The sequence below is a fragment of the Helianthus annuus genome, chromosome 3 (genome assembly GCF_002127325.2).
Source record: "Helianthus annuus cultivar XRQ/B chromosome 3, HanXRQr2.0-SUNRISE, whole genome shotgun sequence".
In the NCBI taxonomy this organism is placed as follows: domain Eukaryota; kingdom Viridiplantae; phylum Streptophyta; class Magnoliopsida; order Asterales; family Asteraceae; genus Helianthus; species Helianthus annuus.
The window spans coordinates 10,834,396-10,840,075 of NC_035435.2; the positions used below are offsets into that span (position 1 = coordinate 10,834,396).

At 36.1% G+C, this 5,680-nt stretch overlaps 1 long non-coding RNA gene across 1 annotated transcript; it reads right to left on the minus strand.

Moving 5' to 3' along the window:
- Positions 1-574: 574 nt before the first annotated feature.
- LOC118490126 lies at positions 575-3,140 on the minus strand. The gene is made up of 3 exons (XR_004888231.1): positions 2,867-3,140; positions 1,916-1,993; positions 575-704 (listed from the first exon to the last, which is right to left on the minus strand). It is a non-coding gene; the product is annotated as an uncharacterized LOC118490126 (long non-coding RNA).
- Positions 3,141-5,680: the final 2,540 nt, after the last annotated feature.

Below are 5,680 nucleotides of genomic sequence, written 5' to 3' on the forward strand. Positions count from 1 at the left end.
GCAGCCCAGGCGGGCCGCCTAAGGTCTGCAGATCCCAAACTTTGCTTTAAAGTTGCAGTTTTGGTCCCTGTTCTTCGGTTATGATGATTTGGCCATTTATTTTGACTCGTAAACCCTCAAACTTGGTTTTTAAGAACCTTGGGACATTTACCAACATGGTAATGTCCTCGGTTAACTTTGCGCTCAACCGAAAAGCCATGAAATTCGACGTTGACGCTTTTAACCCCTCAAGTACGGTTTTGGCCATAACTTTCTCATACGTTAACGAAACTTCATGAAATTTTTACCACATATTCTAGTGAGTATATTTTAGCATTACAAAGCTTCGGGTCTGCCAAAAGTTCACTCAGAGGTATAAATTCAACATGTTGACACTTTTGGCCCCTATAGTTTGCAATTCCTCACTTTCATGCATTTCCCGCTTCGTATGATCCATGATCCATCCGTTTAAGGTTATAAACATTATGTAGGGTTATCATAGAGTCTATTTATCCATTGTTGACACTTTGGACCCTTTCGTTCCATAGTTTTCACCATTTGTCAACTTTAGTCCCTCTAAAGTTTGTTTTCGCATATGCAAAGCCTATGACACGTGTCAATACATTATTGGACGTAAATTTTCGAGGTGTTACACGTACAATCCATGCTCTTTATCTCGATCTTTATCCGCTTGTTCTTCATGATGATAATGTTGTCCGTGTAACCTACGATCACCATATGAATAACCGACGGATTAGTAAATGGTGAGATCATATATAATTTAATACATATACTTAAAAGGCCATATCACATTCTAACTACATAAGGTATTCCATTGAAACATCCTCTCAATTTTATTCACTCAAGTCCGACATCAATAGCTCGAGAGTCCGACGTTCCCATACCTGCACTTCATTTCATTCTTAATAATAACATGGTTAGGAATACATAATCTCGAACATCTTGAATACCCACATCTTCACATAAACGTATACCAGTGATCTACAATCATTAGATTACAACACGCGTATACACTTTTATATATCTATGTACGTTCATACATGTTCTAATCATATATACTTACATACAAGTTCACACTACTTACACATGCTACAGTTCTATATCTGCATATATACATACAAATCACATTCAGTTATTCGTATTCAAATATCATACTTTTACATGCATACAACTATCTATCTATAACATGCCTATGTACAAGTTTCGTCCTTTTCACACCTGTAATAAATTCTAACACATTTGTTCACACAAGTCTTAATTAGACACTTACATATAACTCACACAAACATGTCCACATTTATTATTCGTCTCTCATTCGTACACGCGTACTAGTTCCATCCTTACCCCAACATCCAAATCCACCTTCTGTTACATTACTTCTTAATTTTTACTCATACTCATAATTCGAATATTCTGACATGACGTGATTTAACTTTTTCAATTTAGAAAACTTTACATCGCATTTCGGGACTTTAACAGGGCCTCAGAATGTTTCCACGAGGTTTGGAATGTGCAAGAGACCAAAAACAAGGTTTTTGGGTTGTGGCTTGAACCCGTCGTAAGCTACGGTCCACATGCCGTAGCATACGACATCCTCCTATTGCCCATATCAATCCTGCCGTAGGCTACGGCTTACCTGTCGTAGCTTACGACTGGGACTTTCTGCCTCCACACACTGTAAGTTACGACCAACTGCCATACCTTATGGCCAAATGTTGTTATATTGTGTTTGCAGTCAAAATTAACCTGTTTCGAGTCCCGCTCGATCAGGCCTGCCATGATTTGCTTCAAGTTAAACATATAACATCTAACCAAGATTCTGTTTTCCTCTTACACTACCATGATCCCAATTTAAACAAATAGGTACAACAATTACATAAATACATACTTCGAAGTGAGTCTTAGAATCACTTACCTTAAGCGTCCGTTTCGTACTTGCTTCCTCGCATCCATTCTGTTAGCCTTCCATGCATCCACCCACCTTGACATGATCCTATACTTCCATGTCATTATGGTTACCACACTATTAGCATATACAAACATTCTAAATTACATTCATTTCATTTCCACGGTGTCATTTCAACATGTTCTAACATGGTTGCTTACTAGTAAGTTCGAATATCCCATAACTAACAAAATTTCACTTATTGAATTACATCAAGCATACATTTAAACACATGGCGGACATACCATGTGCTAAGCTCCTAGTACAAGCTTTTAATGCACGTATTCAACCAATTCATATGAAAATCACAAATTACATCGTATTTTACATTCCATTCATGTTGATCAAGTGGTTACATGCAAATTCACCTACAATCATCTACTAGACATTGTATCAAACACTTGGCGTGCGAACCATATCTAAAGCACAATGTACAAGTAATTCATGTCTACCTTCCTAGTTCACAACATCAAGCGTCATGAACATTTGTCTTGTCATAGATTGCACATGCAATACCATTAGACCATTCATACAACACCATCAACTTCCTAATTTGTGTACAATAAATTTGTTATAAACTGTTCAGTTTCAAAACATTAGTTCCAGACCTCTGATCGGAATTTCCTTCGGAGGTATTATAGATCCGTATGCCAGAAAGCTACAGTAAAAATTTCAGCTCAATCCAACGGTCGGATCTCCGGGAAAATCGATTCTAAGGGGCTGTGTTTTTATAAAAACGCAAATACGAGCTGCTATGAAAACGAGCTTAAATCTCGAGTTTAACAGCTCTATTTTACATTTCCACCGATTTCGCAGATCATCCGATTCTTTGTGACTGGATTACAGAATCACATTCTGGACAGATTTGATTTCTACAATTTTAACAACTTTAAGCAAGGATTTAGGTAAATCGGAGCTTACCATTACGTTCATAGCATCCCTAATTGGTTCCAGGTTGAAACCCACAACTCCGACCACCTCCGGCCACCACCGGCCACCGCGAATTGCCGCTAAACGCCACCGCGGCCACCCATCTTTCTCTAGTTCTATCTCTCTCTTATTTCTCTCTCTAACTTGAGAGAGAAAATCTGCTAAAATGAGCCATAAAGGAGCTTTATATATTGAACTTTGGATATTTACATAGTACCCCCTTCATGTTTGATTTTTCCGACAATGGCCGGTCAAGTTCGGGCGAGTCACAATATGAGGTAGCCGTATTTCCTTGAACCGAACCCATCATATTTATCGACATATATTACTAAAATGCATTCCGTTACAATATGTTGATATCCAGCAAGTTATTTTCCCTCATAAATAATTCACAACGAATTATAAAATAATATTGTATAACTTCATCTGAAACGGTACCCATACTAATGTGCTTTAATATCTCTCTAATTACATAACACGAATTAATCTCTTTTACGCATTTTTTGGGTGTTACAAGTCTACCCCCCTTAAAGGAGGTTTCGTCCCCGAAACCTTGTTCATTTCCACTAAACAATAACTACCTTTCTTTCTTGTCATTATTATTCATTCACTAACATACTAAGAACGCATTCATAGAATGCATATATATATATATATATATATATATATATTTCTAATCGTAATGAAACGATTAGTTACATCTTACTCGTATATCGCATATGATATTCCATTCAAGCGTTATCCACATGAGTAATTATCGTGAGTTACTTCGGTATTCTACTATTATCATTCTTTCTAATTACTTTCATTGAAACCTTAGTTACATTGACGTTTATTAGTCAATCATTAATCATTAATATGCATAAGACATGATCCGATAATCACATTATTCAACATCAACGAATTCCAATACGTCATCACACATAAGACATAATCTGACTAACACATGTCGTATGATCCCCCAAATCTTACATTTGTGTCAAAATTCCTAACCATGCTATGTATACAATGTTGACTTTTAGAAAGTCAACCTTCTTAGCATATGACTTCCAACTTATGAACACACACTCATATCGATATAGTAGACCATAATAACAATGTCATGCACATTTCATAATCATGTTATGTAGTACATACGACTACACGATCACCTAGTTATATGCACATATAAACACATAGTCGATTTTACACATACTAATACCTTCATGATCCTACAATCAACGTCTACATTGAAAGTTAACCAATTTAACGTAATTCTACCATCTTTACTTGTCAATCCGTTTGTTTTTAAGTATTACTTTCTATACTCACATATACGCATTGCTTAATGACATTTGTCTAGACCTAAATTTCATTCTTTTTTTGACCTTCAAAAGTCAATCCTTCTAGACCATGTTATACTTGTGCTACCGTTAGTTCGTATGAAAGTACTATTCAATCTATAACTTTCTATCCTACACTCGCAAATTAAGCAATTTACTAACCACGTTATTTGGCACAATGCAATGAGCCGCATAATAGTTCGGCCCATATCTTCACAAGTACATAACTGGACCGGTTCCATTCATCCATGATGATAAGTTTCCGCTCTTGAGCATCCTTTCACCAATTCTACTAGCTTCCTTACTTCAAGCATTCTACCATTCTTATTTACAAGTAATGGTTAGCACATTTCACTTAAATAGTCATACTTTTCGATGGTTATTCACCTATAACCCTTTCACAATTTCCCTACATACATGCTATACCATTTCACACATTCCATTTTTGTTTTTTTGTAAACTACATAAGTCATTCGTCCGAATCCTAGCCCATCATTCATTTTGACTCTCATGGGTCGATTACTAATATACTTCACACGTAACTTATTCAAAGCTTATTTCTTTCAACTAAGGTTTCTTGCTACTATAATAGTTGTCATCGGTTATACTTACTTAATGAATCAAATACTTCATGCTATTTTACAATTAATTGCTTAATAATCATCAACTTACTTTGTTTAACTTTTAGGAAGTCTATTGTAAATACATTCTGACCTGTGTTTACCAATTACCCAGTTCTGACACATCCCTCTCTAGTCAAGCTATAAGCTCCTATTAAAAGCATAACCTTTATACATACCTGGCGCGAGTCAAATCCATTGACTCGTTATCCATGCCTTGCGTTGACTATTTCTTTCCAATTTGTGACATTACATGACCATACATCATGCTCACCTACAAATATATGACTTGACCATTTAAACATTAAATACCGGGTACAAATGGCAATCACCATTTGACCCACATAACTCATTTGTCCCTCTTAACCATCTTGCATACAACGCATTTGCATAATTATATTTATATATAGTAAAAAGTTTTAAAACATAACTTGGTTAATATCTGCCTTAAAATAATTACCTCTTCGGTCCGTATTTACTTACGAATTCGGACTTTTCATTCCACTTTCCATTCCTTTTTATGTTTTGAATCCGTCTCGCGGATTCAAACATCTCATCATATTCGTCACTCCTTCTATGTTTTGAATCCGTCTCGCGGATTCTAACATATCATTCATGCTTTCATTCCTTTCGTGTTTCTAATCCGTCTCGCGGATTCTAACATATCATTCATGCTTTCATTCCTTTCATGTTTCGAATCGGTCTCGCGGATTCTAACATATTATTCATACTTTCTCATTCCTTCTATGTTTCGAATCCGTCTCGCGGATTCTAACATATCATTCATACTTCTCTTTCGTGTTTGGTACTTTCAATTTCTTGAGAGTCTTACATTTCCTTTCACCCTCACGTCCACCTACTCC